Source organism: Plecotus auritus (genome assembly GCF_963455305.1).
Source record: "Plecotus auritus genome assembly, chromosome: 8".
Taxonomy (NCBI): domain Eukaryota; kingdom Metazoa; phylum Chordata; class Mammalia; order Chiroptera; family Vespertilionidae; genus Plecotus; species Plecotus auritus.
The window spans coordinates 48,556,340-48,580,720 of record NC_137782.1 but is presented as its reverse complement, the minus strand read 5'-3'; positions in this window follow the sequence as shown (position 1 = coordinate 48,580,720).

Genomic DNA, 24,381 nt, shown 5'->3' with positions numbered 1-24,381 from the left:
GTCATTGTCAATCGTGAATTTGGTTGACACTTCTATTATAGAGAAAGGGCAAATAGTGATATTAAAATATTTCATCTAATTAATTTCCTTTCAATGTGCATGAATCTGTGCACTGGGCCTCTAATCCTTATATAATAAGTCAGTGCACTGGGCCTCTAGTCCTTTTTTAATAAGTCAGTGATCTAGTAATTTCTTTGAGATCTGTGAATTGCTCTAGCAAATTAATCAAACCCAAGAGGGGGACCACTGGAGTCTTTGATTTATAGCTGGTTATTCAAAGGCATAGATGGCAACCCCTTCTTACAGATGGCATCTTGTAGGGCTGACCCTCTTAACCTGTGGAACCTGATGTTATCTGCTGGTATCTGAGAATTGCTTGTTGGAGGTGTAAGGGAACCCCCCCACACACACTGGAATTTATCTCAGAACTAATTTATACCAGATTAGCATGGGGCCTAAATCCAATAAAACTGATGTCCTCATAAAAAGAGGAGAAGAGACACAGAGAGACAGGTACACAGTGAAGATGAGGGAGTAAGAGATTGGAGTGCTACAGATGCAAGTCAAAGCACCCAAGATTGCAGGCAACCACCACGAGCTGGAAGACATAAGGAACAGATCCTCACTCACAGCCAACAGAAGCAGCCAATCCTGTAGACACCCTGATTTTTCTGGAAGGTAACTTTTTTCCTGGACCCATATGAAATTATACTGGATGAATTCACAATTCTAGCAAAATTAATTATTTCCCCTACATAAAATGTTGCTCTCTAGCAACTTACACCTTGTTTTTCAAAGCCCAAGGGGAATTGAGTTTTGAAAAGAAAATGTCAGCAGGGTGAACACAGTAAATTGTTTTGTCAAATCTTAAATAAATGTTTTCTTATTCCACACCTTCATAGTCTATATATTCTTACACTATAGCTTAAACATTTCTGTTACTCCACATAATTCTGTGCTTAATCATTTCCAACAGTGTTTGTATAAGTCAGAGGGAGATCTCCAGAAGCACATCTTGTGCCTTAAGCACCAAAGAGCCATCAGCTAATACTTGCTGATGTATGTATATTACGTGTTTCTTTTTAAAAATATGTTTTTATTGATTTCAGAGAGAGGGAGGAAGAAATAAAAACATTGATGAGAGAGAATCATTGACCAGCTGCCTCCTGCATGATTCCTCTTGGAGATTGAGCATGTGCCCTGATCAGGAATCGAACCAGTGACCTCCTGGTGCACGGGATGATGCTCAACCACTGAAACACACCAGCTGGGTGATATTATGTGTTCCTTTAAAGTTCTCATCCTTCACCTAAAATTTTACCCTTTAAATATTTTCTTTCTAACTTAGCTTAACGGTAGTCGGCTCTACAAGAAAAAAATAGTATTTTACTGAAAAAAATAATTGCATATTTTACAGACTCAAGAGCTGTTTTAATGTGAATGATGTTTTCTATATGTGAAAGTACCCTCCAGTTTGCAGTATTACATCCCACTAAAATTTTTTGGGTTTTGCTGTAAATGCCTAGAAAATCTAAGTAGAAAAGAGATCCTGCCCTGGCCAATTTGACTCAGTTAAAGCGTCGACCTGCGGACCGAAGGGTTGCAGGTTTGATTCCAGGTCAAGGGCACATACCTCAGTTGCAGGATCGTTTCCCATCCCTGGTTAGGGCATTTGCAGGAGGCAGCCAATTGATGTGTCTCATGTCGATGTTTCTCTCTCTTTCTCCCCCGCCCCTCCTCTCATCCTTTCACTCTGTATGAAAATCAATGGGAAAAATATCCTCAAGTGAGGATTTAAAAAAAAAAAAAAGAAGATATAATTGTTACCAAGAGTCATATGCATTTCAGGAAGGAGTCAGTTGGGAGAATGCAAACATTCACAAAAGGGACTGAACACCAGAAACATACAAAACACAGTGTCAGAGGAAACATGAGGATTATGGACAACCAGAATCCATCTATTCAAGTGGGGAAAAAAAAGGTTCTTCTAAAAGGACTTATATTCTGTGTGACCATAATTGTAGGCTTGAATAGAATGTTCCTTCAATTTGGGGGCTGCAATCACTCACTAGAGCATGTATTGATTGAAAAAGCCTCCTGAGAATTCTGATTATCTTAACATTTTTCACTTGGAGTGAAAGGGGCAGCTTTTTCATTTCATGTTATGCAAAATTGTAGTAATTGGTGTCTGACCTTTTTGATATGGACTGTTAAATCCACTGCTGATTTTAAATAAAATGGAAAACATATTTTTTGGTACATAACATAAAAGTGCCATTAATTATAAACTTCAACATTGTAAGCTTCTAGCACTTACAATTTAAATCTAATTTTCATTTCCAAATAATTACACTTTCATAGACAAAGGCAATTTATATAATGAATACATTGAATAAAAACATGTATTGTCTCAAAAAAGCGGCAAGAAATAGGGAAAAATAAACAATAATGAAATTTTCAATATGACTTGAAAACACCATAGAGATATGAATGTGCTTTAGAGTGGCATTTTATTGAAAGACTCAAAGATAAGGAAACATTTTAAAGGCTATGTCCTATGTAAACCATGTAAAGATTAAAATCTATCAAATTAAAAAAAAAAAAAAGAAATGGCAATAAAAACTCTGAACTATTATATTAGATAAGTTTTCATTTTCATCTGATAGGAAGGATTGTTATTTCTGTCATATGAACAAACCTTCAGTCCCTCCCTACATTACCCCACAATGGGAGTCATCCTATATAATAAAAGACTAACATGCAAATTGACCGAACGGCGGAATGACCAGTCGCTATGATGAGCACCGACCACCAGGGGGCAGATGCTTAACGCAGGAGCTGCCCCCTGGTGGTCAGTGCGCTACCAACAGGCAGAGTGCTGCTCAGCCAGAAGCTGGGCTCTTACAGTGGCGGTGGTGGGAGCCTCTCCTGCCTCCATGGCAGCACTACAAAGGTCCAACTGCCATCAGTTGGACATCCCCCAAGGGCTCCAAGACTGTGAGAGGGTGCAGGCTGGGCTGAGGGACACCCACCCCAGTGCACAAATTTCATGCGCTGGGCTGAGCGACACCTGCCCCAGTACACGAATTTCATGCACCGGGCCTCTAGTCAATTATAAAAGGTGGTATGAATTATGTCCCTGGGTTTATATGCATTTATCAATGACATCATTTCTGAAAGGGAAATAAGCCAACCTCAACTCACCGATAGTGTCATTATGGATGATAGAATGAATGGTCCTAGACTTCCCCCTTATGGACCAAAAAGGAGTTCTGTAATCACTGCTACTTCCTGGTGCACCTGGTTAATTCCTCAAGTTAAGTGGAAACTTTAATTCAGGAAGCGGAGAAAGCTATCTGAGTTTCTAAGATAGATCCTAGTGTTTAATGGATCTGTTCAGGTGGCTGGGTCTAGAACCCGGGGGTCATGGTTGAAATCCATACCATAGGTTGGTCTCATTCTACAGCTTGGCATTGTGTTGATAGTAGCCTTTAGTTTTGTAGGAGACACAATGAACAGAGCTGATTCTGGCCTCTTTCAGATTAACCAGAATGGCTGATAAGAGTGCTGTTTCTTGTAGAAAATTTTACCAGAATCCAAAACAATGTACAAACTAGGGGTAGATATTTGGGGTCATGATTGTCTATGGCTCCCTCACATTGTTGCACATCTTGTAAGCAAAGGCATTGGACAGCCTTTGCTCTAGACCAGTGGTTCTCAACCTTTTTAATGCCGCGACCCTTTAATACAGTTCCTCATGTTGTGGTGACCCCCAACCATAAAATTGTTTTTGTTGCTACTTCATAACTGTAATTTTGCTACTGTTATGAATTGTAATGTAAATATCTGTGTTTTCCGTTGGTCTTAGGCAATCCTGCTAGCAGTTCTCAACCTGTGGGTCATGAGGCTCTGGGGACCCAGACTCATTTAGGGAGAAACTGGACTGTCTGGCAGCGGGCGAAACTCGAGGGAGGCTTTCTCTCAGAGGTGCTTGCTGTGATTACCAATGGACACTGAGACACAGGGGCCTATTAAGGTAGGGCTGACGGGAAACCAATGCTGTCTGCTCCGCCCTGAGACTCCACCCCATCCAAGCTGAGCATAGAGGCTTTTCCAAGTCTTGTCTCATAAGGGTGTCTCCAGCACAGAAGTTCTCCCAGAGTAGACACAGCTGATCCTCACAGTCAATTGGCCTGGAGGTCAATTCCTCCCAGTGATACCAACAACAATCAAGGCTTAACTACAACAAGACTGTGCACACAGCCCACAAAGGGGTGCACCACACCAAGAGTGTACACCTCAGGTAACTGGGGAGGCTGAGCCCCTGGGCCCTATAGGACACCTAGCACATAAAGCCACTCTATCAACTCAGGGAAGCAGCCAAAATGCGGAGACAAAGAAACAGATCACAAATGAAAGAAATGGAGGAAAGCAAACAACTGGATATAAAGTTCAAAACCATGGTTATAAGGTTTTACAAGAATTTTCTAGAAAAGGCCAATAAATTTAGCAAGACCCTCAAGCATATGAAAAAGGACCAACTAGAAATTAAGCATACACTGACTGAAATAAAAAATATTATACAGAGATCTAACAGCAGACAAGAGGATCGCAAGAATCAAGTCAAAGATTTAAAATACAAAGAAGCAAAAAATACTCAACCTGAAAAGCAAAAAGACAAAAGAATCCAAAAGTATGAAGATAGTGTAAGGAGCCTCTGGGACAACTTCAAGCATACCAACATCAGAATTATGGGGATGCCAGAAAAAGAAAGAGCAAGATACTGAAAACCTATATGAAGAAATAATGACAGAAAACTTTCCCCACCTGGTGAAAGAAATAGACTTACAAGTCCAGGAAGTGCAGAGAACCCCAAACAAAAGGAATCCAAAGAGGACCACACCAAGACACATCATAATTAAAATGCCAAGAGCAAAAGACAAAGAGAGAATCTTAAAAGCAGCAAGAGAAAAACAGTTAGTTACCTACAAGGGAGCACCCATATGACTGTCAGCTGATTTCTCAACAGAAACTATGCAGGCCAGAAGGGAGTGGCAAGAAATATTCAAAGTGATGAATAGCAAGAACCTACAACCAAGATTACTCTACCCAGCAAAGCTATCATTCAGAATTGAAGGGCAGATAAAGAGCTTCACAGAGAAGGAAAAGCTAAAGGAGTTCATCACCACCAAACCAGTATTATATGAAATGCTGAAAGGTACTCTTTAAGAAGAGGAAGAAGAAGAAAAGGGTAAAGATAAAAATTATGGGTCTGCTCCAACCAGGAAGACAAGAGGAGAAACAGTCCAGAAATAGAAGATGCTGACGACGCCTTGCCACGCTAGCAGTCAGCAGCTGTGCGTCGCAGCAGTTTGCCTAGGACCAAACAAGAGAGGGTCGGACCTGCATTGCCACCATGTGCCCACCATCCACATATCATTGCTGACATGTACACATAAGGAACTGTTTGACATTGAAACGGGGACTCAGAACTGTTGGACATTGAAATTGGGACTCAAACATTTTTTGTTATTATATGTTTATTTCTAATCTGCAGAGGCAAGATTTTTTATTGGAAAGAAATGGGGAAAAATAGATACAGAGGCAAAGAAGCATTGAACAGACTGTCAACTACAGTGGGAAGGCAGGGGAGGTTGGGGGAGGGCTGTAAGAGATCAACCGAAGGACTTATACACATGCATATAAGCATAACCAATGGATACAAGACACTGGGGGGGGGAGAGCAGGTAAAGGCATATACTGGGGGGTAGGGGAGGCTGGGGGGAGGTCAATGGGGACAAAAAAAGGAGACATATGTATTACTATTTGTAATACTTCAAACAATAAAAAAAAGAAAAAAAGAATGAACAACAAATACATATCTATCAATAAGTGAATCTAAAAATCAAGTGAATAAAAAAATCTGATGAACAGAATAAACTGGTGAATATAATAGAATCAGGGGCATAGAAAGGGAGTGGACTGACAATTCTCAGGGGGAAAAGGGTGTGGGGGTATGGGAAGAGACTGGACAAAAATCGTACACCTATGGATGAGGACAGTGGGGGGGTGGGGAGGTAAGGGCAGAGGGTGGGGTGGGAACTTGGTGGAGGGGAGCTATGGGGGAAAAAAGAGGAATAATTGTAATAATCTGAGCAATAAAGATTTATTAAATTTAAAAAAAGAATCTCAGGTCTTCTATCAGCATCCATTAAACAGGCAGGCTAAGCTTGCAGTTTGCAATTGAGGTTAAATTTCATATTCACCATAGTTCTTGACAAGTACACTTCCTGTAACCTAATCCACACAGAACTCGGGTCTCCTACTTAAATTTCTTCCGTGTTTATAAGGAAAATGACATCCACCCTGTCCCTTTATGCACTTTCCAATACCATCTAAGTCAATATATTTAGAGTTATGCAATACCTTTTTGACTTTATTATTTATTTTTTCCAACAAATAACAGTATATGTCATGGGAATGTACAGGTAAGTAAACTGAAATTAGAGGCTGTACTATGCAAAATACTTTTTAGAAACAAAGAATGTGGCTATATAACATAGAAAAACCATTATCAGAACTGTACACACTGTGAGTCTATTGCTACATATTAAAATATATTGTCATATGCTAAAGTAACTCAATCTATTTACACGGAGAAAATCTGTGTGTCTTTGGGAAGAATGAGATATGTTCATCTGTCGCATTTTTATCACTTCATGTACAAAGACAAGATCCTTATTTAAAGGTAAGTTTTGCTCAATACACAAAAGTATACACAGTATTCAAAACCAAGTGGAGTGAATGTATGGTGCCAGAAGTGAGGATAATGATTGTGTTTAGGTTAACTTGTGACTGGAGGTGGCATGAAGTGGGCTTCTCGGGTACAGATATTATCCTGTTTCTCATCCTGGGTGTTGGTAACTTTATCAAGCCATGCACTTAGTAGTGCTTGCTTTTATGCTTTGATTAAAAAAGCTACTTTAAATTCTGGTATTATAAGGGCACAGGAAAAGGACACCTGGCCAAGCCCTGGTGGCCAGGCACGCTGCCTGGAGAAAGTAATGCCCGGTTTACTGGGTAGAGTCTGAACCTAAGGATGTGCATTTAGGTAGAGAAGACTGCATTTATGCAGGGATGGAACTACAAGCAGCTGTTTCTAAGAAGGTGCTGGGAAAAGTGTGCATGAAACAGCTTAAAGAGATGACAATGGAGAGGATACAGGGGCAAGTTACAGAGGACCTTATATCATGTCAAGGAATTTAGGTTTTATAAGCCTAAATAAAGAGTTGAAAAAAGTCAGTGTCTTGAATTTCAGATACAATCCCATGGAATCCTGTTGAGGACTGATTTGAAGAGGGAGGGCAGGAAGGGAGATGACCAAAAGACTCAGGGCTTGTCCAGTTTCTTCGTTGAAAACTGAAAAGAAAAGTGTACCTAAGAAATGATGGTAGTAAGATATGGCCAGTGGGGAGCCTGCAATAGCTCTGTTGTAGAACACAATCTCGCCTGATTTCTGTTTTCTCATGAGGACCAGAGAGGCTCTCTATTTCTATTTCAAATCACTTTTAAGGGTTCTGCCATTTCTTTTTACAAATGGTATCCAAGGTTTCCATTAATTATACAGTACAAATCCTTTTTATATTGCACATTTTCATTTTGCTTGGGTTATGATAACAAAACAATACTCTTGAAGGTTGAAAACCTATTTCACTCAGCCCAGTTGATTTTCGCATACTGATTACTTTATATCCCAGCAGTTAATCATCAAGCTTAGTGTCAATTCGGATTTCTTAATTTATACTTATCTCAGACCCCAGACACAGAAAAAATGTAAATGGAAGAAAAAATTGTGAAAGCTGACAATGCTTTTCATTTCCAAGGCTCTCTTTCCATCCATTACAATCATTACAATTGTGGATGTTCCTTATGACAACTGAGCTCTCCCACTCAGTTTTCTAATGACTATGCTAAAATGAAAAGGCAAGACTTTTTTACAAAAGAGTGCACAACATGTATCACATTAAGTATTTTGTTACACAATGCCACACAATTAAGCATTATAATATTGTGCATATGTATATTATCTATCTAGCTATCTCACCATTTGTACACAGTCACACACCCTCACACACACACTGACTGAGATATAGAATGGGGGAGAAGGAAGAGGGAGACAGATCCTGCCTTGAGGGTCAAATAAGATTTTCATACATATATAAGTCCATTAAAAATCATACTAGTATTTGGTCTTTAATAATACATTTTTTCCATAGGAAAACATAAACATACTTTGCTATAAATTATGTACCATACAGTCATCTTAATGGGATGTGTCTTATAACAACAAGTAAGTAATAGGCATAGCCTAATACTAATTATAACTTATTTGAAATGGTCTTTAAATTTCAAATATCCTTTTCTTTCTCTGATTATCTTTCAGGTTCTTTTTCTTTAAAAAAAATTAGCAAGCATTTATTGAATTTATAATATGCTCAATATGAGAGTTATCTTTCCAAACTATTCAGAGAGGCAAACAATGATAAAATTCTGATATGTCAAAATTTTTCCAAAAGATACAGTGTTATAAGAGACATAAAATACACACACACAATAGTCTGTGTCCAAAGCAGAAAATATTACTATTTATAAGAAATAGGAAAGATTCTTGAATGTGGGGACTACTGAGGCAACTTTGAAATAAAAAATGCAATTAAAAGTGGTTGGTGGATTACTAGGGATCAATCATACTGAAAAACAAGGAAAAAAAAACACCAAATGAGGCAGGATTATAAAAGGTAGATTAAAGAACACTGAGAAATCTAATAGGATAGAATTTAGGAAAAGAGAGGAGAGACAAGACTGGAATGGTTTTTAAGAACACCAGGTCAAACAATTTCCAGTCCTAGCTGTCTATTCTAATCAAAGAGAACTCCCACAACCTTCAGATTTATACACTTCATAAATTCTGATTCACTGTATCTGTGGTAGCCAATTAGATGTCATGGAAGGTATTTGAATATTGAAATTAACTTGTGATGTGTCTAAAAAGAAACTTGATTTCATTTGGGATTGGAGTGAAACAATATTGATATAGAAATGCACAAAAGGCGAATAATAGACTCATCCAATCTCACAGCTGCAGGATACATTGGTGATCATTTGATGCCACCCCTTAGATCCAAAACCTTTCTGAAACCCCACAACCATCCAGTCTGCCATCTATTGTTTAACTACTTTCAAAAACTACTTGTGGTAACAATTCAATGTTATCCACTGTGATTCCATGGTCTCCTCTATAATTTTTGTGTGTGTTTTGACAGTGTAGACACTGGTCATTGCTTTTCCAAATGCAATCTCTTCCTTCTTTGTTACAAAGTGATCCATAATTTTATTTGATACTAGAGGCCCAGTGCACAAAATTTGTATGCTGGTAGGGTCCCTAGCAGCTGCCAGTTGCTGGCCGGGGCCTCCCTCCCTTCCTCTGGCTGGCCCCGCCCTCTGGTCAAACTCCCAGAAGCACTCCTGGTTGAGGGGACAATTTGCATACTATGCTTTTTTTTTTTAAATATATTTTATTGATTTTTTACAGAGGGGAAGGAAGAGGGATAGAGAGCTAGAAACATCGATCAGCTGCCCCTTGCACACCTCCCACTGGGGATGTGCCCGCAACCAAGTTACGTGCCCCTGACCAGAATCGAACCTGGGACCCTTCAGTCCGCAGGCTGACGCTCTATCCACTGAGCCAAACTGGTATTGGCTGCATACTATGCTTTTATTATATAGGATGGCAATGTGCACACCTTATACTAATTAACTTCACCTACACTCTTTCACCAAGGGTAGTCATGTGACAAAGTTCTAGTCATTGAGATATAGTGAACATCTGCTAGCAATACTGGGTATATTTTGCTCACTACATCTTCCTCTCTCCCTTTTCATCATCCTCCCAAAGCCAATCAAGGTTCAAGATGCCTGAGATAGAGAGCCATCTTGTGGCCATGAGAGTGAAGCCGCCTGCTAAGAGTTACTTAGAAATGAAAGATTTGGGAAGCTGGACCTTTAGTGGCATCCTAGAACTCTGAAGCAGATCTGAAATGTCTGCTTTCTGATTTCTTCTCAAGTGTGGTTATTAAAAAACTTTATCTAGTTAAACCATGTTACTTGCAGCCAACTGCAACCCTCTCTGATACACTTACCCTACCAAGTATAAAGTGGATTCATGTAGAAAATCTATAAACTCACTTGCAATTTTCTGGCTAAACTTAGATATTATAATCTCAACTGTTGATCCACTTTTAAGTATGACTCTTTGTCCCACAAAGAAGAGGAAAATAATTTAGAAATTTATTAGCTCTACATTTTCTCTTCTATATATTCATGTTATACCACTGAGATTACACAAAGTATTGGATGATCAGATTAGACTCACAGGAATCATAGACTTTGATCAGTAACAAAGCTTTCATTAATTTTCCTAGTGAATCCAAGGATCCAAGCAATCATAAGACACAAAGCATTGGAGTCACTCACACTGAAATAGCTGTCCTGTATGGTCATTTATCTCTCGCTTTAGCATGAGTTCTGGTTGAGCCTATCTGTGAGGATTGTTCTGAGCAATGAATGCTCAATGATTCAGGAATATTTGATTAAGGAACATCCTCATCTTTTATCACATTAATTACAGGGCTTATGTGACTGAACCCTATTTCCCAGCCTGCCATAACCACAAATCCATAAACCCCAGATTTACTCACAGTAAATAGCCTAAACAAACCTAATATATTCTGATAAAGATATTTTATGTATAACAACTCTGTTATCTTTACACTAGTAAATGCCATTTATGAGTTTATTAGAAGGTCTGCTTACTAGAACCTTACTAGGTTTCTCAGGAAGAGAGAAAGAATAGGTTACAGTCTTCTGACCTTTCCTTGCCCACCACTCACCCCCACACTGAACTTGCTATGACTTCACTCTTCTTCCTGACCCAGGAAAAACTTAAAGTAAGACTGTTTCTCAACTCATTTTCAGTGTGAGGGACATCAAATCTGGATTGACACTCCAGTAAGTGGAAAATAAACTTTTATTATGCTAAGTAATGAGCTGTGTGAACTTTTTAATTCAGCAGTTAGGTATCCTTACTAAAACCATGCCTTTATTCATAAATGTGCATTACTGATTCCTTTCCCAAACCTCGATCTACCAGGAAATAACTTAACACTAGATAACGTATTTTTCAAACAAGCCCAATTCTCAATCTATTTCTGCCAAATCCCATCATCTTAGAATACAACCGTAGCAACCACATTCAACCATAACAAACCCGTGAGATCTTATTTATCACTGTATATAAAGACCTTGTCAATATATTAATAATACCCTCTTCTTCGGGGTATAAATTTCTGAAAGCATAAGGAATGAACTAAATTTATGACTCATTTGGCATTAGCAGGTGAGGATAAATTAACCAGACAATAACCTTGAAAACCTCTTAGAAGAAAGGCTGGACTATAGCAAGAACTAATAAAGGTCATATTTTTTTCCCCATTCTCTCCCTGGTCAAATACTAAAAAGAATAAAAATTATATTTAATTGCCAACCCTTTAAAAGTGACATGAATGCTATATTAACAAAACCAGTACACCGAAAACAATTGAGAGGAATTCATTTCTGTGCAAGTATTTTGTTTAGTATGCTGTCTGCACTATGTTAACATAATGAATATTTGGGAAATATTAATTCAATACAAGGTAACTGTGGCAAGAAAATAAAAAAATAAGTTGACAGTTATTATTATTGTAATTTTCTAAAGCTATACAGTCATACACCTCTGATGTACAGGGAAGGTAGTAAAGATCCAAAAGGGAACAAAGAAAGAAGAGAGGAAAAACCTAGCTATTTATATATATTTGGTATTTTTTTATGATTGTATTAAACAATTTCAGAAGAAATTCTCTTTTCAATAGAAGGAAGGAAGAAGAGAGAAAGAAAGGAAAGAAAGGAAAAGAAACAAAAAGGAAAGGGAAGGGAAGGGAAGGGAAGGGAAGGGAAGGGAAGGGAAGGGAAGGGAAGGGAAGGGAAGGGAAGGGAAGGGAAGGGAAGGGAAGGGAAGGGAAGGGAAGGGAAAAAAAGAAAAAATAAGGGATGAGAATGCTCTTGTTAAACCTGCCACAATAGAAGAAAATGAAAACTGAGGGCTGCTTATTACTCTTCGTTTCTTCTTACTGGGGGAAGGAAATAGTCAGTTGATGTGGCGATCTTAAAGATTTAGCCTTTACTGAAAACCTGAATGCAGATTTGCAGTCCACAAAATAAAAACTCGTTTCAGAAGTTTCTCATGTTAGGCATACCTCGTCTATGACACTTCACTTTACTACACTTCACTGCTGTTTTTTTGTGTGTTTGTTTTTTGTTCTTTTTTTGTTTTGTTTTGTTTTTTTACAAACTGAAGACGATACCCTCCACCAGCAAAAAGGTGACGACTCACTTTATTGTGGGGATCTGGAAGGGAGACTACAGTGTCTTCCGGCCATGGTTGTGAACACCCACTAACAATGAGAATGTAGTTCTCATTAGGGCATATTGGTAAGGGATCACAAGAGCCATAGGTCTAGAAGGATCTCTGCAAGTGTCAGTATAGTCGGTGTATTTTTAAAATGTGGGGGAATTTCCTATAAATTTTAATATGCATTTCACCCATCAGTTAGGGAGCAAAATAATAATAGTAATAATAACCTTTCTTTACCATTTTCCCTCAAATGTATTCAGTACACTTTGATCTCCAGTAATCCAGTTATATAGTGTAAACCTGTGAACTTGGTGAGTTAAGTTTGTAAGCTTGTCCAGTTATGGTCATGTGAGAAAGACTAAAAGGATGGCGGTAGGTCGAGGGGAAAGGGAAAGAAAGCTCTGGCTAATGATTCTGAGTATCTGGGAGTAGAGGGAAGAAGGCGGTGAGAGAGGAGCTAAAAAAAGGCATTTGAATGGGATTACTATCAACACATCTAACTCTTTTTATTAATGTTTTATTTACAACTTGCTCATCCCACATTCCATAAATAGTAAGTTGTTCTTCAGCTGTTTATCAGCATAAATTGTTCTTTGAGTACAAACTAAAGACTTACAAGCTCGATTTCCTACTCTTTTCTTCAAATATTCCTCCTAGTCTGTGTCTGGTCTCAGGAGTGTTGGTTTTCAAATGGATTCCTCTCATTTGTCTACCACTGAGAACTTGTGCTTTGAGTCTAGACATTTGATTCAGGATTTTGATCAAATTTTGATTTCACATTTTACAAAACAGCTTCCTCAATTTGCCATCTTGCCCTCATATTCAGGTTGAAAAATGTCTAATCTGGGTCCCATCCCAAAGTCTGCCAAGAGTTTTCAGAGCCTGCCTGCCCTCCTGAGGATCCTGCTAAATTATGGTCATCTCACTGAGTCTGCAGTCTCTCGTGGACTTCACCTGGTTTTAGAATAAGTTACAAAGTTTTTTGAGGTTTCTAACTTGAAATTTTGATTCCTGAATAGTTACCTAGACCCTGGGAGCCTTATCTTCTTATCTCTGGAAGAGTCATTTCCATCCATAGATATATGTATGCTTTCAAAGAAACTCCCTATGAGACTCCATTTTGGTGCCAGCCTATGTGAATTTACTCCAAGGTTTATATCCTGATACCTTAGTAATACTTGACCTCAAATAACCCACATATTTCAGATAAGCATCACTGTTTTGCACTACATTTAATAACAATGTTTAAGAAACTTAGCCAGTACCAATGGTCAAATAGAGAAACTCACCAATGTGATGTATAGTTGGCATATGCAAAATGTGCAGGTCAAATATAATTTGTGGAAGCATCAGTTAAACTTTTATGCTAAGAATTAGTACCCTTGTATAAGGCATGCCATTTCCTAAATAAACATTATCCAAAGAAACAGCCCAGCTGTTTCAATACATTGGTATTTTCTTATGCATGTCTGTAAAACTTCTAGAAGAAGCCCTAACCGGTTTGGCTCAGTGGATAGAGTGTCGGCCTGTGGACTGAACGCTCCCAGGTTTGATCCTGGTCAATGGCATGTACATTGGTTGCGGGCACATCCTCAGTGGGGTGTGCAGGAGGCAGCTGATCGATGTTTCTCTCTCATCAATGTTTCTAACTCTCTATCCCTCTCCCTTCCTCTCTGTAAAAAATCAATAAAATATATATATTTTTTAAAGAAAACTTCTAGAAGAAAACATTTATTCTTTTTTTTTCTTCTTTATTTCAAGGCATAATCTCATTCCTGGAGCACATTTCAGGAAAAGTTCTTAGCCATTATTAGGCTGAACTTAAAAAGAAGCTGTAAGTATGGACCTGGAAAGAAATGTGTACACTTTTTTGTTGTTGTTGTTGTTTGTAATTTATTTTTATTGATTTCAGAGAGGAAGGGGGAAGGAGAGAGATAGAAACATCATGGATGAGAGAGAATAATTGATTGGCTGTCTCTTACAAGACCCCCATTGGAATGGTGCTGCAACCCAGGCATGTGCCCTGACCAGGAATCAAACCATGACCTCCTGGTTCATAGGTCGACACTCAAGCACTGAAACATGCTGACACATCCTATCTAATAAGGAGGGAGTATGCAAATTGACCGTCATGCCATCACAAAGATGGCGGCGCCCATAACCACAAGATAGTGACGCCCAGTACTCTCAGCCCCGCCAGAGTCTCCCAATCCTTTCAGCCCCACCAGGGGGGCAGCAGGCACATGGGGTAGTAGATGCACAGTGTGGCCGGGCCCGCTCTCAGGACCCCTGCTGCCCAGGTCTGGTCAAAGGCACAGGCAAGCCTCGGATATCAGCTGCCCAGCCGGCCAAGGCTTGCGCTGCCGGCAGTGGCAGCAGCAGAGGTGTGATGGGGGCGTCGCCTTCCCCTGATCACTGGGTCGCCTCCCACCCCTGAGGGCTCCTGAACTGTGAGAGAGGGCAGACCCTCACAGTCCGGGCTGAGGGAACCCCCCCCCTTATGTTTCAATAAAGCTTGAGACCTCCCATGGATTTAGTAGGACCGTGAAATTATCCCAGAAAGAAGAGACTCATTCATTCCCAAAGACCCCTTCCCCCTTCTCATTTTGTCACTCACAGGCTCTCTTGATGAGTCACATGGCTCAATCCATGCCTCCTACTGACAGCTGTTCTCCTTCACCCTCTCACTTCAACTTAATACAGTAACACCTTCACCTGGGACTTCACAAAAAACTAATGCTTGTTCTTCCTACTGGACTGATGTTCTCACAACTCCACAGGCCCTCATTTCACCCACCTTCACATCTAAAGTCAAGTGCTGCACATCCCTGGCCATCCTGTTTGATATCTCCTGTAGGAAACAGCCATTCGTCTGAACCGCCCAAACACGTTCACCTCTTTTGTGTCTCTAGTTCTCAATTGTTAACATGATTGATTTTGCTTACTAGACCGCAAATTTCTTCTGTGCAGAAGCCAGGTATAACTCACCTTTTTTTTTTTTTTTTTTTTTACGGTCTGAACTGCTGAGATCTCAGAAGTTCAACCAGTATACTACCGTAATAGGACAATGTGTTAATAAATGAAAGAAAATAAACCTCTTTAAAAACTATAGTTTCTGAGCTTGTAGGATTGAGAAAAATATGCAATGAATGCAGGTAGATAGGTATATAGTAAAAGAGATTGACCGCACCTTCTTAGATGAAAGAAAGATGTATAAATGCACTCTGGCAGATCAATTATAGATGTAAGAACTCACAATGACCAGCTGTGGTGTGTCAATATGTGTTTAAGATTATTTGCTGACCTTGGACAGACTGGGCTAACTGGGTTAAACAGGCTTGGGGTTTGAAGAATAATAAAGATGCAGTAAGATGAGCAATAGAGCAAACTGTGCTGTGATAACTGGGGTGATCTGATAACATTTATTTATGCATCTCCCTGGCTGGTGCAGAATCTAGCTCTGAGTTTCCTAGCAACAGTAATGTGCACATGTGAATATGTCCATGTAAATAGCAGATGCAATGAATAAAGTTTCCATTCACTCATTGGGATGACAGCTTGAATTTTCAGACCTTGTTGATACTCAACCAATATGTTTCAAAACTGCTTCAAAGGAACCTTGGTCCAGTAGACAACACTACACAAAACTTCACGAAGGAGTTACTGAATTACCTGAAGTGACTGTGACATGAGCATAGGTGTGGAAGTCAAGTATTACTACAGTATATGTATTTTACCAATTTTTTTTTTTGGGGGGGGATGGTGCAGAATTTGGAAGGTTTGTGGAAGCAATCTATCTTCCCCAAATATCTAAGATAATGAAAACACAGATCAACAAAGGAATTCTTTTCCTTTTCATTTTGAAAAAAAGGATTGAAAATTTGTCCTAAAATTATTTTTTACTTTGGAGGTTTGCATGGTCTATCCTGCAACACTCACTCTGGAATGTATCATTACACTTATTAAGGCCCCTAGGTCATGGTATCTATTGGCACCCAGACTCCATAATGATTCTTAACTATGAGAGCCAAGTGTGATTTGCATGTGTGCAGCGCCCTGGGAATTTATGTTTGATGAATACTCATTTTGTTTGAGTAGGTTTGTGAAAGCCATTCTAACACAAAGCAAAGGTTTTCATAAAGGTTTTAATTAATGATCAGGAGTGGCTGTTGGGTGAGGGGTGGGCAAAGATGGGGATTCTGACTCAATAAATACAGGATACAGCTCCTCAGCTAGAAAGCCGTCCCTTATATGAAAATGCCCAAATCTGTTCCATCTACAGGGAAGAAAATTTGGGTAATTTGAAATCATTTGTTACTTCACTGAATTATGGCTGAGCTCTCTTCTCCTGAAGCAACACGTAATTTCCCACGTCTAGCACCACGGTGCTCGTCAAATTGCCCACTGCTGAACTGAGACAACAAACCTCCTCAGATTCTAAATTGCTACATTATTTCTTCAAAAATAAATAAAACCCTTTCCAGAAACAAAAAAGACTTTGCAAAATTGTGCTCAATCACTAGAGCAAATGGCCTTGCCTTCAGGAGAATATTTTTTCCACCTAGAATGAAATCTTATTATTTTTTTTTCCTTTCTGCATAGGCACACACAAAAATCATTGACACAGTCCCAAAACATGCACTAAGTCATCATGTTCTGTGGCTGTAAATATTTTGCTCATTGTAAAAGAAAAATTATTAAATAATTTGTAGGTAGATTTAACCAAAGTTGCAAAACATTAAAAAGAATAAATAGCATTCACATCCAGGGGAAATCTCATCTTATCCAAATTCTACATTTCACAATTTTAGAGGCAATTTTAAAGAAAGCATCTGGTTTATGTTATCAGTGTAACCCAACTGTATTTATGTGTGTGTGTTTTAGCATTTAAAATATATATATATATAATTGTAGCCCTGACCAAATGGCTCAGTTGGTTAGAGCATAGTTCCAGTACACCAAAAGGTTGCTGGTTCAATTGCCACCCAGGCAGGTCACACACCTATGCTGTGGGTCAATCCCTGGATGTTTGCTGATTTGTTGATTTATTGTATGTGATGTTGGAAGGAGGCAACCCCTAGATGTTTCTCTCTCACATCGATCTTTCTCTCTTCCTTCCTCTCTCTTTAAAATCAAGTTTAAATTTTAAATATATATATATATATATATATATATATATATATATATATATATACCCACAGGTGAGGATCATATTATATATAATTTCAAAAGTGTAACTGTTTTTTGGGAACAAATAAGAGAAAATTATGAAAAGAAATAGAAGAAAAAAATCTGACATTTTACCATTCAATGTCAATAACATTATCGGTTATTTTTTTACATGATTATCTTTTTAATTATGTTAATTCTTCCAATACAGAATTAATATGTTTCCACTTGTTTTTATAGTCCATACTACCCAAAGCAATCTATCGACTTAATGCAATTCCTATTAAAATACCATCTGCGTATTTCCCAGATCTGGAACAAATATTCCAAAAAATTTTATGGAACCAAAAAAGACCCTGAAAGCAGCAGCAATCTTGAGAAAAAAGAACCAAGTTGGAGGGATCATAATACCAGATATCAAGTTACACTACAAAGCCAATGTAATCAAAACAGCCTGATACTGGCACAGGAACAGGCATATAGATCAATGGGACAGAACATAGACGCCAGAAATTGACCCACACCATTATGGGCAATTAATATTTGACAAAGGGGTTAATAACAAACAATGGAGTAAAGACACTCTCTCCCATAAATGGTGCGAAAAAAAATGAAACTAGACCACCAACTTACACCATACACAAGAATAAACTCAAAATGAGTAATGAGTTTAAATGTAAGTTGCACAGAGAGGAATTGACAGGTCTGCTCCAACCACAAAGACAAGAGGAGAAACAGTCCAGAGATGGGAGACGCTGACGACGCCTTGCCACGCTAGCAGTCAGAAGCTGTGCGACGCAGCAGCTTGCCTAGGACCAAACCAGAGAGGGTTGGACCTGCATTGCCACCATGTGCCCACCATCCACATATCATTGCTGACATGTACACATAAGGAACTGTTTGACATTGAAACGGGGACTCAGAACTGTTGGACATTGAAATTGGGACTCAAACATTTTTTGTTATTATATGTTTATTTCTAGTCTGCAGAGGCAAGATTTTTTAAAGGAAAGAAAAGGGGAAAAAAAAAGATACAGAAGCAAAGAAGCATTGAACAGACTGTCAAACTACAGCGGGAAGGCAGAGGAGGTTTTCGGGCGGGGGGGGGGGGGGGGCGGGGGCTGTAAGAGATCAACTGAAGGACTTGTACGCATGCATATAAGCATAACCAATGGATAAAAGACACTGGGGGGACAGATAAAGGCATGTACTGGGGGGAAGGGGAGGCTGGGGGGAGGTCAATGGAAGAAAAAAAAGAGACATATGTACTACTATTTGTAATACTTCAAACAATTAAAAAAAAAATTAAAAGAAAAAAAAATAATAAAATAAATAAATGTAAGTTGCAAAACTATAAAAATCCTAGAAGAAAATATAGGCAATACAAGCTCAGACATCTCACATAGCAGAATTTTCTCCATTACATCACTTCGGGCAAGAGAAACAAAGGAAAAAATAAACAAATGGGACTACGCCAAACTAAAAAGCTTCTGCACAGCAAAAGATACCATCCTCATAATGCAACTGATAAGGGGTTAATTTCCAAAATATATAAAGAACTCATACAACTCAACAAGAGGAAGACAAACAATCCAATTAAAAAATGGACAAAGAATCTGAGTAGACACTTCTCCAAAGAAGACATGCAGCCCTTGCTGGTTTGGCTCAGTGGATAGAGCATCGGCCTGTAGACTGAAAGGTTTGGGTTCAATTCTGGTCAAGGGCACATGCTGGGGGTTGCAGGCTCAATCCCCAGTGCGGGGCATGCAGAAGGCAGCCAATCAATGATTCTCTCTCATCATTGATGTTTCTATCTCTCTCCTCCCTTCCTCTCTGAAATCAATAAAAATATATTTAAAAAAAGAAGACATACAGATGGCTAACAGACATATGAAAAAATGTTCAACATCACTGATCATCAGAGAGATGCAAATTAAAACAGCAATGAGGTATCACCTCACACCTGTCACAATGGCTACCATCAATAAATCAACAAACAACAAATGCTGGTGAAGATGTGGAGAAAAGGGAACCCTAGTACACTGCTGGTGGGAATCAGACTGGTGCAGCCTCTGTGGAAAACAGTACAGAGTTTCCTCAAAAAGTTAAATATGGAACTTCCATTTGACCTAGCCATCATAATTCTGGGAGTATATCCTAAAAATCCCAAAATACCAATCAGAAAGAATGTATGCACCCTATGTTCATAGCAGCGCAATTTATAATAGCTAAAATCTGGAAACAGTCCAAGTGCCCATCAGGAGATGAGTGGATAAAAAGCTGTTGTACATTTATACCATGGAATACTATGTAGCTATAAAAAAAGGATCTCTTACCCTTTGAGACAGCATTGAGGGACCTGGAAAGTATTATGCTAAGTAAAATAAGCCAGTCAGAGGAAGGCAAATAGCACATGATCTCACTCATAAGTGAAATCAAATGAACAAAGTAAACTGATGAATACAATAGATCCAGAAACACAGAAGCTTGGAACAGACTGTTGAATCTCAGAGGGAAGGCAAAGGTGGGTGGGTAGGTGGGAAGAGATCAACCAAAGAACTTTAACGCATATATGCATATCCCATGGACACAGACAATGCAGGGGTCCTCAAACTACGGCCAGCGGGCCACATGCGGCCCTCTGTGGACATTTATCTGGCCCGCCAGGTGCCGCTGCCTGTCCTGCTTAGCAGCGGACTCGTCCCAGGCCTGCAGTGCACATAGGAATTTGTTCATAGTTTTTTTTTTTTAAACCATAGTCCGGCCCTCCAGTGGTCTGAGGAACAGTGAACTGGCCCCTGTTTAAAAAGTTTGAGGACCCCTGGACAATAGTGTGGTGAAGGCCTTGGGTGGGGGGTGGGGGGGACCTAGAAGGGGTCAATGGGGGAAAAGGGGACATATATAATACTTTCAACAATAAAGATTTTTTTTAAATGGTATGGTTAATTTTCTTGTGTATATGAGTATACACACACATATATGTAAAGATTTCACCTTAAAAAATTACTGGGTTACATACTCACAAATTACACTTCAGAAACATTGTGCCATTTCACTTTTCTAAGAGCAATATGTGAGAAGGTACATTTGACCAGAAGCTGGTTTATCCAAAAATCTTGTAGGATGAGAGTATCATGAAGATTCAGGCAGGTGAGTGTACCACATAGTCTCCATCAGAGATTCATTACACTGTAAGTCTGCATGCATGTTTTGTTTGTATGAAGATTTTCCAGGTGGAGAAAACACAAAAGCCAAAGCCTTGTGTTCTATAGATTTTTGTCCTGCTGTAAATTACAAATTACTTTCTCCACTTCTGCCTCTGATCGTCATCCTTGTCTGTTGCTAAAGGTCAGGCAACCAACACTGACCGTTTTTGACAGTAAGACCACAGGGCCTCAGAAATACCTGTGACAATGATTTAAAGGTAACATACCCATTGCCACATAGTTTTAGTTACTATGCTAACTTCTTTAGTAAATATACTGCTTAACAGAAGTCAGTGATGTTATCTTTTAAATTTCTTAATAAAAATGAATACAATTATTTTCAAAGACACTATAGAATTTGCCCCAAAAACCTGCAGTAGTTGGTACCATATTTTTGCTAATATCATGAGAAATTGTGCAAAATTTATGAGAAACTAATTTAGTCTTGAACATAAATTTTTTGGTGGTGAGAAAAAGCTATTTATTATGCATGTTTATGACTTACTGTTTTCTCCTTTCCCTATAAAACCTAAGAGTGCTGTGCTTCATACATTAACTGCTGACTGTATGGATTACAGAACAGTGGAGACCACTGTGACTGTCTCTAGACATGCTTGCTACAGTGTGGATATGAACAATTTATAATACAATGAAAATTTGGGTTAACATTTTAAACTTGTCTCTTAGGCACCCCAATTTACAATTTAATAAAATTCCATTCACTTGATAACATTTGGCTGATTTGAGCCTGCAAGAAACATTTTTGTGTTTTAGATTAAACATATATATCTCCAAGAGCAAAACTGAATATTTGAGCCATATATAAAACTCCATCTTTCTGGCCTCAATGTGAGATGCATTCTTAACCATAGAGACACTAAGATCCTTGCACCAATTAGGTGGCAATGCCACTCTGCATGATGCTGTTTCCATCACCCTAAATCTCCTCTGATTAAGGCACTCATCATCCTTGACTAAGTACATGGCACCATAGGATAGACCTGATATGAAAGAAAAACTCCTGTGCTTCAGGGACGATTTCCAATCTACCATCCCTTAACCCTGTCCCCATCATTTACCCAACCTTGACAGATCCATTACTTATAATTTAAATATACATCCACTATTCTCTCATGAAGGAGAAAACAAATGATTTGTTTTTCTTGGTGATAAGAGAAGATTGATGTTGAGTGTATGGAGGAAGGGTGGTTTGGAGTTAGCGGTATTCTACAAATGAGGAGAATTAAGGGGGTTATTTATGACAGGAAGACAGGAAGACCTTCGGAGTGGGGGAAGAGACAAGAAAGCAGCTGAGGTGTGATGGGGAAGTCTAGAAACAGTCTCTAGACCGTGGGCCCTGGGATTAAACACCAGTGTCCTCATGATCCCACCTGGAAGATTCAGAATGCCTCACTTGACAGTTTGTGGCAATCACTCTATCAGACAGTGTAAGTGAAAATCTTTGGTAAACTATAGGACAACATAGATAAAAATATTACTTCGCAGGTGAGAGCGAAAAAATGCATGATGAAATTGAAAGAGGAGGCCTGACCTGCTTTGTTTTTCTCATAATATTGTCCAATTTTGTTTTGACAAAGAAAAAAAATGCATTTGTATTCTATTTCCTGTTGTCTTGAAGTTAACAAATGTAGAAGTTAGAATCCATACAAGTAGAAAGATAACTTTTGGGGGCTGGGGAGGGGGTAAAAACTGAGTTTCTAAGTTCAGGGATGCCCAAAGACTTATTTTTCTTCTTACTCAGTGACACTTAATAATCGTTAGAGAAAGTAAAACATCAATGCGTCACAGAGTGCATTCTTTCTATCTTTGCAGTGACTTAGTACAGAAAGAGTGTGAAGGACATGGTAAAGAATATGAGCATTTACTGCAAAGCGAAGCCTGCACACGGGAGGCGCTTAATAAATACATCCTCTGTCTGATCTGTAACTGAAAGTAGTAAGTGTGCAAGTGCTTATTCTAAGCAAATGCGCAATTTATAATCGTGCGCCTTTGCCTAAATTCATGTTGACTTAAGGAGGGGCTGGATGGGACCACGTGCATTTTGTAGCTAACTGAATTCTGCACAGCTTAGAACCACAGGGAACACTGCACACCAGTCCCGGGGGCGCTTTCAGGGGCAGGGAAAGCCTCGGATGGAATGTGTATTTACATCAGTTTTCAGCAGTTGCTCCAAGCTGAGCTCTTTTCATGCACAAATAGAGTGGGAAGAAGACCCTCGGGGCATGTTTGTGAAAAATCTCAATAGTCACCTGATCCCTGGAGCAAGGCTGCGTGACAGGTAGGCTGCAACTGTCCACTGATTGGTTCTTGCCCAGCAGCTCTAAGAACATGCTAGAAGGAAGGTTGACACCTGACTATGTCACTTCAAATGACTCGTGATACTCTGGCAGGAAACACGCCAGAAAATTAGCATATCACATATAATCTGAAACAAACGGAAAAGGGAACCCGCATTGCAGTTAGTCTCCTTCTGATGCTGGATGTGGGCTGTGTGAAAACATGCTGTTCATCAAAGCAGAAGAGAGTCGGATTCTTCAATTATTCAAGAGAAACAAAGCTCTGGGCAGGAGGAATAGCTGAACTATCAAAACAAAACCCACTCAAACTTGCAGTCCTTATTCCTGCTCCTTCTATGTCATTCTAAATTTGATTCAAGTGAGTTTATAATATTTCTGTGTGACATAGCAGATTTAACCAGGACCTTATATCTCATAAAAAAAAAAAAAATAGCATGCATTTTGTTGTCTTTTGTCATTTTGTTCCTTTTTTTTTTTTGGTACAGAAAGTTATTTCTACCAGTTCAGTGAACATTATTGGCTTTTCATCTGGCCATTATTTCATTAATGTATACTTGCTTGTTTGGACACAGTACATTTGAGGAAGGACTAAATACTAACATAGTTCTATACCTCAACTCCTAAATATGTTTCTACATATTTTCAGTAGTGCTTTTTAAAAATTCTGTCCTAAATAAAAAATATAATTTGTGACGTTCAAAGCTAGATCTAAATTAGGCCTGTGGAACTTTATGAAGAACTTGCTCTCTTGAACAGTTATTTAATCATGACTAGCTGTCCAAGACATATCTGCCCAAATTATTCACTGTACCAGTGACTTGTCTTTCAGAGTGTGTCGCTCTGCAAAATACAATTTTCTGAATATTTCAAAATGCACCCTCTCTCTTATGTCTTTCCCGCACACAAACAGATATACCTCCTAAAATTTACCCTGAAGGATCAATTGTATTAGGTTAAAGAGTCACCACTTGAAAAATTAAAATTTTGGTGATAGTTGTATATGTGCATATTTAATGCCCAAAATATTGTCAAGTGGTTATCATGGATTATTTTCAATATTTTCATTTTTCGTAAGCTATGTCCTCACATCTCAAAGTTAAACATTTAGGCCATTTACATTTTTAAATATAGCATCAAATCATTAACTTCATTAACTAAATGGAGATGCCTCTGCAAT